Source organism: Dendrobium catenatum, unplaced genomic scaffold (genome assembly GCF_001605985.2).
Source record: "Dendrobium catenatum unplaced genomic scaffold, ASM160598v2 fragScaff_scaffold_1232, whole genome shotgun sequence".
Taxonomy (NCBI): domain Eukaryota; kingdom Viridiplantae; phylum Streptophyta; class Magnoliopsida; order Asparagales; family Orchidaceae; genus Dendrobium; species Dendrobium catenatum.
Genome location: NW_021319694.1, coordinates 1,096,974 through 1,110,421, shown reverse-complemented (window position 1 = coordinate 1,110,421; position 13,448 = coordinate 1,096,974). Strand labels below are relative to the sequence as shown.

The window sequence follows — 13,448 nt, the reverse complement described above, 5'->3', positions numbered from 1 at the left end:
AAGAACTTCTCTATAACACCATATCTACATTGATTCTCCTCTCTCAGATCAAATACTGCTTCTTCCAAACCTCCAACACGTCTTTAAAGTAACCTATTTAATGTTTCGACCGAGATCAGTTTCTTCTTCAATACGTTATTCTTGATGAAAAGTTTGTATATGGCTTGATTTAGGATCTTCAAGTTAGTTTCTTCGGTTATAGGACTTGGTTCAGTAGCTGTGCTGGATGGATCAGGTCCAACGCGGGATGGATCAGGAGCCCAACTTGATGGAGTTTTGGATGGGCTTGGGATCTTTTTTGGACTCGATGGAGTAGCTGGAGATGGATCAAGTCTAGCTAGGCTTGGCACCCTAATCGGACTAGGAATCCTTATTGGATTAGGTGGATTAGGTGGAGATGGATCAGGTCCAGTTGGGCTTGGCACCATAACTGGACTTGGCACCGTTATTGGACTGGCTGGAGTTTGTGAACTTGGCATCGTTATTGGACTGGTTGGAGTTGGAGTGGGCGACTTAGAAGAAATCTTTGTGAATTTCGGGTTAAATGGTACAATTTTAAGATTTTCTCCAGCCAGATAACTTGAAGGACTATGAAATAAAGTTTTTTCATCATTTGTTATTCCTTATAAATAGATGAGAATCTGAAATAAAATGATATATTGTCAAATGAAATATAAAATTTTATCATATTTTTAAATGAAAACCCGTAGTCCTGCTACCTCATCATCCTGAAGGTCTGCAAAAATGTTGTTCATGTCTTTCTCACTGTACATAAAATTACCATCTCACCGAGTAAAACGTGGGCAGGATAGTTCATCCTTTACGGCGTGAATGGTTGTATGTTCAAGAGACCATATCTGCAAAAAATAAGACAATTCAAATTTCTAATAGAATTTCAAAATTAACATTTACCATTACTCTGGTTGAACAAAAAAAATAAATGTATATACTCACTATTACAATCATGACAAAATCATTGACATATCCTAGTGCGTATCCTCGTGATTGTTTACTTGCAACTGTATTAAATTCATTAACTAGGAAACCCCTAATGGATTCTGGCCAGTTGTATGTATTGAATCTATCAACATTTTCAGCAACTTCTAGGATTGATGTTGGTATACGGAAGTTTGTCATTGGATAAAAAATATTGGATAATAAGTAAAGGAAGAATTCTTTCACTACATCATCCATTGGAGTTAAATTATCCATCTTCTCAATGTCATGACGAATGTCATTAGATGTTTTGCCATTGGATCTAGTATTGCCAACGTCAAATATAATACATCTATTAGGCATGCCTACGATTAAAGCAACCTCATCAGATGTGAAACCTATCATATGTCCATTAATAATAAATCTTTCACTCTTTAAATCCCACTTCGATAGTAGCATATATATAAGTGGAACATTCCGAGGGATCGAAGGAACATTCAGGAACTGACTAATTTGCAGCTGTCGCAGTCTTTCAACAAATTGATCTCCAAATTTCTTAACAAGTTGATTACAAACTTCTCTAAAAGTCGAAGTTCAGCATCTGAAATGAATCTTTGAAGTATATCCCTGCACATCAACTAATTAAAAAATAAATACTAAATCGGATACCGAGTATTAAAGACAATCAATGCCGAGTATTAAATAATACATATAAAAGACAATCGATACCGAGCATAAAAGAGGTAATAAGACAATCAGTACCGAATATAGAACATGATTTGGACGATATAAGTGAGCTTATACTGAGTAATTGTACTGAATACCAAGCAGTATCGAGCAGTACCGAACTGTACCGATCAACATTCTAAATACCGAGTAGTTCCGAGCAATATAAGTGAACTTATACCGATTCACATCAAACATTTTGAAATGATTTCACTCGGTACTGAATCAATAATATATTTTATAACAAACAAAAATATTTTTATGTTTTTATCTAAGCTTATACCAAGTATTAACCGTCAGTACCGAGTGATATTAACTGTCAAAACCGAGCAGTACCGAGTGGAACCGATCGGCATTGGCAATACCAATCTGTACCGAGTAATACCGACCACGAATCTCAGATTGTTTTTTCAAAAAAGATTGAAAGTTCATCAGCTACAGAAGCACTTTCTACGTAAACCCTAACCCTAAACATATAAAAAGAGAAAATTTATTTGTTTTAGAAAAAAACGAACTCACCTTGGGCATTATTTCTCTGAAGTTATTCAAACGCAAATGCTTGGAACTTGGAACTTGCTTGGAACTTGAAGAAGATGAACAGTTGCCAGAAACAAAGCTTCGTCTATGAAAATGATGACTGAAGTGAAAGCCGCTGCTCTTTATTTGAAAAATAACCATAATTTTTGGGTCCGCCGGGAGTTTTTCGGGCCCGCTGGTCGGGCCGTCAAATTCAAAATTCGCACGTGCCATAAACCCAATATTTGCCGGGCCGGGTCCGCGGAAATGGCCAAGCTACGTGGCTCCTGTTTAGAACTCACGGAATGTAGAACTGCATCAGGTTACCGGACCGAATAATCTGATCGGGAAAAACAGGTTTGCAGTACAATTTGTGACTATAATTAGTTTCGGTTAAGAATGGGCCCTACACTGCTTTTATTATTTTTTTTTTTGCTTTTTCTACTGGTACCCCCGCTCTCTCTCTCTCTCTCTCTGTCTCTCTCTGGAGTCTTACACACTGTCTCTGTTACTCCAGTAACCCTTAGCTTCCAGCCGCATCGACTGTTTTTTACTGTAGATCTCGGAACCAAATGTCTGTTTCCTCTTTCTTAGCTGAGCGTTTCTAGTTGTTTTTTCATCTAAATGTTGGACGGGGTGATCTCAAGGATCTAATCAGTAACGGATCTCACTGGTAAGCTCAGATCTGGGAGCCTACTTCCCTTATTTTCGTTTCAATTCTAACATTTACGGTAGGTTATTTTGCTTCAAACGGTGATATAGCTGGATTTCTTTGGATACATTGAGGTTTTGGCGGCGTATTTGAGCTTGCATGTGTGGATCCTACTTTAGTGAAGCCCATTTTAGTTGATAATGAAGCTCGTTATGTTTAACAAAGATTCTTGACTTGCAATGACATTACGTTTTTGAATTTTCAAAGTTCCTCATGGAAATTTTATTACTGTTTGTGATGATCAAGCTTTTATTCCCTGTTCTATGAAAAACAAAACCCGAAAAAATGATAGTTTTGGTGTTCGCACAAATTTTTGAAGAACCTCATAATTGTTTTTTAGCTATTCAGCATTTGGTATTTTAAGTTTATAATTGCTGATTTGTGCTTAAAAAAATTTACGCTCACTTTTGCTTGAGAATGATAAATTTTTTGCTTCATTTTACATTTCTTTCGCACATACAGCTAAAATGTAATCAGAAGGAAAAAAAGCTAGTAGTGGCTATTTATTTAGCACGAACAAAAGGAAAGAAAAAGTTTGCTACAGTTTGATGTTCACCATTTGGTTCTTATGCTGTCGATCTGGATTGTTTTAGGTTCAAGAATCCGAACAAAATTCATATTTAGGAGTTGCTGTTTTGAAAATGGGGAAATCTCCTGGGAAATGGATTAAGACTTTACTTTTTGGAAAGAAAACAGCTCGATCCGACTCATCAAAAGGAAGGGAGGCCTCGGTATGAAATTCTGTTCTTATCTATTCACTTTCATAATGCATTCCTTTGTCTTCCCTCTCTATTCAGCTCTATTCTATCCCTGTTTGTTCTGTTCATGTTCTTCTCATTCATTAGATAATTTCATTGAAATTGCTCTTAAGTTTTAATTGCTTGCTATTTACTTATATAAGGTGCCATGTTTTTAATATTTGTTCTAAACGAAGATCCAAAAATTAAAGCCAAATGATTTGCCTTAGCTCTTGTTTTATTGTGATTATTGATACTTTCACTCTGAAATAATAAAGTATAGTTGTATTACTATTTCATGCTCCGACATGCCTCATGTGCTTGAAGGATTGTTGGAGGCATGATTGTGGCTCCATATTTAACCATGCATGCATGTAGCCAAGAAAATTAAAGCTAAGCTTGCTTCATGGGCGTTCACACTTTGGAGAGGCCTTGAACACTCTAATCTATTGTGTGAGATGAAAGCAGTTTAGTCTTTCTAAAGTTAGGAAGAAATCCCCCCTAAGGATTCAATCACTGGAGTCTATTATTAGATTCTGCATAATATGTGATCATTCTAAGTTTACAAAGAATAAGAATTTTTTAGCATAATCTCTACATTATATAGTGTTTGAGCCAATTTGTTAAAGCAAATTGGGAATTGGGTTCAGAAGTTCCAACTCCTACTTTGTTTGGATCAATTTTGAACCTAGATGACTTGATCGATGGATGAATCATTGATGGCGAGCACTTTGGTGATAGGCTAACTACACTTTTCGGTAGACCATGTTCTAGGGAATTAAAGGACAAGTACACATTTAAAAACTCACAATACAGTGATGAGTGTGTAGCCCTCCTTTTGGCACTCGTGAGAACTTTCTCATGGTACCATTGATTGAGATTTAACAATTCTTATTGCTAGTAAACACCTTTAAAAGTCTTGGCATAGGAACTAGTCTACGTTACTCATAGTAGATGTTGAACTACCTTTTCCCAAATAGGTGATGATTGCCCTTCTCCTTGCACGCACCAATCTCATTGTCATAGGGTAGGCATTATTCTAGTTGAACCAATGCAATTGCTACATCCACTTGCGGATCTATAGTGGGGGCTTGGAGGCACAAGCCTCCATTGGCCAATAAAAGCTCACTATAGATAATAAAGGCTACATTAACACTTTATCCTTCTGGCCTCAAAAAGCCAAATCATGCATGTTGTTCATTGTTGTTTTATTTAAGCTATAATCATATATACACACACACACACACACACAACAACAACAACAACAACAACAACAACAACAACAACAACAAAAATATCAATGCTTTGTCCCATTATGTGGGGTTGGCTACATAATCCTTTTTCTCCATTGTGTCATGTTAAAAGTTAAATTCTCATTTAAATCTAATAAAGAAAGATCATTTCTAATATTTTTAACCAAGTCTTTTTAGGTCTACCCCTACCTTTCTTAACCTAAGTCAAATCTAATACATCTACTTTCTTATCCGGGTCATCAGAAGACTACCATTTTATGTGACCAAACCATCTAAGACGACTCTCTCTAATCTTATCTTCCACTAGCGCTACTCCAACCATTTCACATATATGCTCATTTCGTATTCTATCTTTAAGGATAAAGCCACTCATCCACCTGATCATCCTCATCTCTGCAACACTTAACTTAGTATTATGCATCTCTTTTAATGGCCAACATTCGACACCATAAAGCATTGCAGGTCTAACCACCATCTTATAGAATTTTCCCTTAAGTTTGAGGGGGACTTTTCTATCACACAACAAGCCCGATGCATTCATCCACTTCAACCATCCAACTTGAATTATGCTTATAATATACCCATCTATTTCACCATCACTTTGAATAATAGATCCAAGATATCTAAAATGTGTACTCTTATTAATGACTTGATCATCCAAAGTCACAATCCCCTCACTAGGTCTATTACTACTAAAATTATATTCCATATATTTAGTTTTAGATCTACTCGAGCAAAAACCTTTAGACTAAGGTTGACTTCCATAATTAAAGTTTACCTTCGGCTCCCTCTCTAGTCTTATCAACAAGAAGAATATCATCAGCAAAAAGCATACACCAAGGTACATCCTCTTGCAAATGTCTAGTGAGAACATCCATGACTAAAGTAAAAAGATATGGGCTTAAGGCTGATCTTGATGCAATCCAACCGAAATAGCAAAATACTTAGTCAAACTAACTTGTGTTTGAACACAAGTAATAGCTCATACATACATATCTTTAATGATTTGAATATAAGCATTATTAACTCCTTTCTTTTCAAGAACTCTCCATAGCACTTCTCTAGGAACTTTATTATTTGTTTTCTCTAAATCAATAAATATCATATGTAGATCATCCTTATTCTCTCTAAATTTCTCCATCAAACCTCTCACTAAATGTATGGCTTCCAGTGTAGACCTACCCGGCATGAATCCAAATTGATTTTGAAAAACATTTGTATCACGCTGAAACCTACGCTCTATAACTCGCTCCCATAGTTTTAAAGTATGGCACATTATCTTAATTCCTCTATAATTCGCACAATCATATGCATCATCTTTATTCTTAAAAATAGGAATTAACACACTAATTCTCTACTCATCTGACATCTTTTTAGTCTTCAAAACCGTATTAAAAAGTTTTGTGAGCCAAAAAATTCCTTCATCTCCTAACCATTTCCACACCTCTATGTATGTTATAATTTATTTTTATATAAAGAACACTTAAATATTTTAAGTGAAATAAGATAGTCATTTATGTGTAATACAACCAAGAATATAGAATATTAACTTAATTTTTTTAAAAGAAAATATTGATATTCTTAAAAGATTAAAATATTTTTTTAATATGAACTATTGAGTTGAAACTTAAAAGAAACCATCCAAAAAAGATTAAGGCTTTGTTTTAGACAACTTTTTTACTGCTTTACTTTTCAGACTACAATCACAATTTCTATTTGACCACTACTGCCTTTTAAAAAATTTTTGTGCTAGGTTTAAAAAAGTTGTTTCTCCACAATAGCTGTATAACAATCTTTATGAAAAGCTGCAACCATTCTAAGTAGACCCTAAAAGTATTTTTTTAAATAATCAATTCATGCCTCCAACAAAAAATTTTGGCTCTGCCCCTAGCTGCATCCCTTTAGTTTCGAACAAAGAGCTATAACAAAGGCATGCTTACCTGAGATTTTTTTTCTTAAAGTTAATACAATGATGTGAACTTTGTCATTATTTGTGAGATGGGTGACTCGATGCATGTAGAGGAATAGTTTAACTTATTAGGAAATTGAAATAAATGAATAAAAATGTACCAAAAAAGTGAATTCACAACATAATTTTATATATTGACATCAAATTATTGATTATTCAATGCAAGAAGACTAGAAAGCCAAAATAAGTCTTGCTTGAGATTTTCATTTTACTTATTATAACATTAATGTTGAATTCAAATTTGGTTGTGAATGATACCTAATCTTACTAATAGATTAGCTCTGTCAGTATGACCTAAAAACTTGTGAGAAAGGGGAGAGCATGAGTAAGAATGCAATCCACTAGCTCAAATATCTGTAATACAAGTGCCAATGAGTGCCAAAGATGTCAAAAAACTGCAAAAAATTCAAAATGATCTTCTTTACTTTTTATTTATAAGGATCTAAAAGCTACATGGAAGGCTACATCAAATAAAGAATGAATAAAAATACACGACTTAATGTCCCTTTGGTAGGCGAGTGATGCAAATGATGAGTTTTTAATATGGTTGCTAGAAAGTGATGAACAAGTAAATGTGAAAATACTGACTTGTTTATTATATAGCCTGATAGTAAAATTTATTGATGTGATACTTCTTTCTCCTTTACCCCTATAAATAGTGGCTCAGCGGTTTGAAGCCTTTTACTCTTTGATTTCCCTAAGGAACATTGTTAGAATTAATATGGCTATCAGATAGTAATGAAAAAGTAATTGTATAATTACTGTCGTGTTTACTTTAGCTTTGACAGTAGAATTAATTGATGTGATACCTCTTTCTTCTTTGCCCCTATAAATAGCAGCTCCACGATTGGAGACCTTTTACCCTTTGATTTCCCTATGGAACATTGTTAGATATGTGGAGTGCTATAAAATTCAGACCTATGAGTGCCATATAAATTAGACTTGTGAGAGCCTTAAAGATGAAGCTTGGCAACTTAGCTCGAGTAGGTATTAAGCACTCAAAGAAGGCAACCTTTCACCTAGGAAAGGTTGAGGTGCTAGAGGAAAGGCGAGTGCCCCTTTGGCAAATAAAGATGCTGAAGTGAGAGGATAACTATTTAGGATTCTTCTAAACCCGACTCCAATTTACACTAAGGTGGTTGTTGCCAAAAACACTGGTGGCAGTGGCCAAAAATCCACATGCACCTCTTGAGGACAAGGAGGCGGTCGTTCCTTCAGCAGCCAAAGCATCTAAGGTGCCTGCTTTTTAAGGGCATCACAATTGATAAGGAGACGCTCAAGAAGAGGGCTGAGTAAGCTCGTCGTCCTATGCCATCAGCCGAAGTGTCGTGATAAGAGGTAGCAGTGGTGGAGTGAGTGGCGGCAGGGGAGCGAGTTGCCAACTACTCAGCGAGTGAGAGTGATGAGCTCCATGTTTTGTGGAGGTGCTACATTCAAGATTGCGTTGTTTACTCACGAGCACTTGAAGAATACTTGACGACGCTTCTTGAGGAGTAGCTAGGGTTTGTCATTGATGAACTCATGGGGAAAATCATGACGGCCCTCATGAGGGGTTATGATGCAATTCTGCATTGCATTGAAGATGAGCATTTCACCAAACTAGATGGGTAAGGTTGAGGAGCTTTAGATCATGCTCATGAAGTGAGGAACATCTTTCAAAGAGAACTTGTTGGAGGAAGGGTTGCAGAAGGAAGCAGTGTTCAAAGTGAAGGAGATCACTGAAGCTAAACTAGCCAAGGTGCCAACTTTAAGACAACTGAGGAGCAGTACACCGCCTTCTTCAAGTCCCAAGAGCACAAGGATATCTTGGGTCGGAGATACATGGATGAGATCGAGTAATACCTATGAAAGTTCGTTTCAATAGGCAAGCTCGGTGTGAGATTCCACGATCCGTAGTTCTTTGAGGAGTCCTTTGAGAGCGAGAGAGTGATAGCATGAGTGCAGCAGGTGATTGAGTCGCACTCACCCATTATTGTAATTTTTTTTGTTTTCCTTTTGTTTTCAACCGCCCGAGGGGGGTGGGGGGGGGAATGTATATGTATGTTTACTTCGATGAATACTTCGATGAAATATAAAATTTTCATCTTTATCATTATGTATTGTTTGTAATATATTTTATAGCGTTTTCTTCAAGTGTTAAACACTACTTTTCTTTTATGAATAATGGAGTGTATTGGGGAACTCACCTTTATGTGTTCTCGTAAGGATTTCCCTAAAATTTTTCTTATGTTTTTATTACCCAATCCATGGGTGAATAATAAGTTTGGCGGGGTGGGGTGGAGTCGGCCTATAGAGCAATTCACTATTTTGGTTTGAACTCAGCATCGCCTTTAGTGGACCAAGCCTTATGCCAGACCATGTGGTTTTCTAGACTCATTTGCTACTCGTTGTGGATCTTATCATAAATGGAGAGTTGGTCTATAGGGCTTGGCGGATTGATATGAGGACTTGGCCACCTGGTTGTTGATATGTACCTCTGATTAATTAGTTATTCTTATTTTTGTTTAGCATTACGAATTTTATTTGGCAGTCATATTGGTTGGCCTCTCTCTTTTCTCCTTCCATACTTTTTTTTGTTTTTAACGAAGTTGGCTATATAAATTAGGGACTACTCACCAACATAACTTGATAGGGAATATGGTGGTGACATTGCTTGATGTTTGCCCATCAAGGTTTTAGGAGTTCATCGAGTTGGTTCTGCTCTCTAGGTATTTGAGTTATTCTGTAATATTTTAATTTGTTGATTTTCACCTTCACTCTGAAAAGATGCTTCAGTGGCCTTTCATCCCTCACTTTGTACTCACTATTTATTTAATTTACCATTAATTATGAGTCAGAGTGTAATGCTAATTGAGTCACCCCAAGCCCTACGGCAAGACGCAAATTAGCAAGTAGGGCTTCATACTCTTCTTGGCTATTTGTTATTTTGAATTCTATGCTGGCGTCTTGTGTGATGGTATTTCTTGTTAGGTTCCTTAGATCCATACTTGTGGTGACTCCTTGCTCGTTTGAGGCATCATTGACATAAAATGGTCCAATACTACCACTGAATCGTCATTTCTTGTTCATCAGCGAGTGCCTGGGCCTTGTTGGTTGTCCTTGTCATGTAGGTGATTTGAAACTCCCTTAGCTCTAATGATCATTTAAGTAGCCTTCTAGAATGATTGGGCTTGGTGAGTATTACTTTGAGTGGTGTCCTTGCCATTTGAGTTGAATTGAGTGTGCTTGTAAGTATGGCCGCATTCACTTTACTAAGGTCACTAGTGCCTATATAAGTTTTTCCATGATAGAGTACATTTGCTCCACTTTCTCAATGTTTTGCTTGCATAATATACTGGCTATTGTTTCTTCCCTTCTCTACTTGTATTAAATTGATGACATTCTTGTCCATCCCCAGCTACGGTGATAAACTTTCATTTGTCCTTGGGCTTTGGAGTAGAGGTGGCGAGGAAAGAAGAAGCTACAATTAGTGGAAGGTGATATCGCACTCCTCAATCCAAAAGATTTTTTTTTTTTTTTTACATTTCTGAGCACTTCGAAGAATGGTAAGCATCTCTAACCTAGTTTGGAGATAAAGTGGTTGAGCCTAGCGACTTGCCCAATGAGTCGCTGCAATTCCTTTGTTATTCTTGATGAAGACATCTCCATGATCACCTTTATCTTGTCTAGGATCACCTTTATTCCCTCTGGGTGAGAAGAAAACCTAGGAACTTGCTTGATCCTGTACCAAAGATACATTTTAAAGGATTGAGTCTTATATTATTACCTCTTGAGGGTGACAAATGTCTCCTTCAAGTCTTCTATGTTTTGGCTTGGCAACTTGCCTTTCATAAACTATTGTCCACTTGTACCTCTATATTGCTCCTCTTTTGATCTTGGAAGTCTCTATGCATCATTCTATGGCATGTTGCCCCTGCATTTTTAAATTAAAGGATATGATCTTATAACAATATAGGCCTTCTGTAGTAATGAATACAATTTATTCACAATTACCTGTGTGCATCTTTATTTGATGATATCCTAGAAAGGCATCAAGGAAACACAACCGAGTACCCTACTATCGAGTCGACTAGAAGATAAATTAGGGCAATGGGTAGTCCCTCGGGCTTGCCAAATTCAATTTATTGAAGTCCACCTGCATCGTCTGCTTGCCTGTTATATTCTGCACCATAACCGCATTGGAGATTTAGTCCTTGTATTGGACCTCTCTAATGAAATAGTCCACCACTAGGTTCCGTACCTCCTCCTTTATTTACTTGAAAAGTATGGCTATTGTCTTTTTTATTTTTTTTTATTGGCTTAACATCCCTCCTTATACTTAGTTTATGGTAGGAAACCTCTTCACTAATGCCTGACATCTCTGCTGCTACCCAAGAACAGACATCCAAGACGTCCCCGAGAGGTTGGATGAACTCGCTTCTATGCTCTTCACTAAACAAGGCGCTTATTCTGAGGGTTCAATCTAACTTTCATTTAATTATAGGTATTTCTACTATCTCCATAATTTTTAAGCCTGGACCTTGCTCCATGTTTGACTACAAAACTTCTTCCATGGAAGTCACCACTTTTTCTACTATCCTCAAATAGTAAGTGTGCAACTGAGTAAGGTTGCCCCTTACTATGATGTCCCTTTTTAAAGTTGGGAATTTTATGATGATGTGCTAAGTTGACACCACAAACTCCGATGGTATTTAGCAAAAGCCTTCCAAAAAATGGTATTATAGTTAGTCGAGGCATCCTCTATAATAAAATCAACCATGATGGTGCATTGGTGGTCGCCTTCACCTCAAGGGATAGGCTCAGCGAGTACTCCCTCCTTACGAGAAATTATTCTGTTAAGCAGCTATATAGAGGACCTGCTGTGGATGTCAGTTGGGAAGTAAGGAGGTTCATTTTCTTAAAAATAAATTTAAAGATAATATTGACAGAACTCCCTGTGTCTATCCAAATGCTTCCTATTTGACAGTTGGCGACCAGGGTTATGATTACAATAGTGTCATTATGGGGGTTTCCTTCTGCTGGCTTATATGCTTCTTTGAGAAGGTGAATGGGGAACATCTACCTAGGAAGCTTTTGAGGTAGATGCCAAGTTCACTTCTCCAAACCTCTTCTTCTTCACAATCAATGATGAGTTGACTCGCTCACCACCCATGATGGCAATGATCGCCCCTGAACGAGTAAGTTGTGATAGGTTCATTTTTGTTGCTTTCCATGGAGGCTTTCTGTGGGTGCCGACCTGGATCGATGAGCACATGAACTCTTAAGTTTCCTTGCTTTGATGAATTCTTTTACCAATCCTTGAAGATGATGATGATCCTCTATATCATGTCCATGGTTCTTATTGAAAGTACAGTATCTTGAGGTGTCCCTCTACCACTTATAGGTATCAGGTACTTAAAGAATTCTTTGTTATGAATGACCTTAACTAGCTCGTCCATATATTCTATCATTGAAGTGTAAGTGAGATAAGTTTGAGGATAGTGCACAGCTTCTCCACGATAGGGGTGCGGCGTGAGGAGGCTCCTACACTCTTGGCTTAGGTAATCCTGCAATCCTAAATGGCCTAGGTTATAGGGGTACTCTATGGTGCTTTAGGTGATGATGGTCTCGTGATCAATTGGGTCTATCCCTCCCTTAAAATCTCTATCTCGACCTCGCTGTTGATCTCTCGTATGGGCGAGTGGCTGTGGAGGCTCAAATATATTGTTGTATTCTTTGGTATTTATTTGATTGTTGGCCAGTTCCAACAGCTTAGTAAGTATTCTCGGCTGTTGTAGTAGGAGTGAATAGTGGTAAGGACCCTCTCTCAATCATTGGTTAAGGAAGCTTGGACGACTACAAGCTCTACGTCCTTAACTTCAAGCATTTCTCTTTGGAGCCTCACTATAAAGTTTCATAGTGACTCCCTTAGTTCTTTCGCATCTTCAGTAGAGCTTGCGATTCTTTTTGGGCTTCTAAGCATGGGTAAAATGTATTTCATTTATCCTCCTAAACTTTGAGAAAGAGGCGATAACTCCCCTTGGCGGGCGAGTAACTCATCTTAGTATCGCCTCCTTCAATGTTGTGAAGAATAGGCGACACTTGAGAGCATCTTCAATTTTTAGGAGGGAAGTCATCAATTCAAAGGTAGCAATGTTATCCACTAGGTTAGTCTGTTAGGCGGGCCCCTCCGGTCCTTACTTACTCTAGACGGGCCCCACATGGAGTTAATTCAAGGGTTGGAGGGAAAATTTGAATGGAAAGGGGGGGAATTTGAATAGAAGGGCTGTTTAGGGATTTTGTATGGGGATGAGAGTTAAAGAGGGGGAAAGGGGGGAATTAGGTCCTCATCTTGAATTTGAATGAAAAGTTGGAGATCTCATTGTGTGCTTGGGCTCTAGGGTTTGCTAGAGACTTGTGGAGAGTTGTTCTTCCTCTCGAATTGAAGAACTATTGTATCTTTGCTGTTTTGCTTCTTCTTCTAGTGGAATACAAGTATTGGCTTGGTTTTATTCCAGCTTTTCCCACTGTTTTCTCAGTTTGAGTGCAGTTTTCTGCTGTCCACAGCAGAAATTCTGTTGTTTTCCTGCTTTTTGCTCTTCCGATTGGCTTAGGATTGC

The 13,448-nt window shown here is 37.5% G+C and overlaps 1 long non-coding RNA gene across 1 annotated transcript in view; it reads left to right on the top strand.

Annotated features, from left to right (window-relative positions):
- Nucleotides 1–2,636: 2,636 nt before the first annotated feature.
- The window catches only part of LOC114580757, a 20,397-nt gene continuing 9,585 nt past the window's right edge, over nt 2,637–13,448 (top strand). The window contains exons 1-2 of the long non-coding RNA XR_003702313.1: nt 2,637–2,851; nt 3,484–3,621. This is a non-coding gene — a long non-coding RNA (uncharacterized LOC114580757). The remainder of the gene's footprint in view (nt 2,852–3,483; nt 3,622–13,448) is intronic.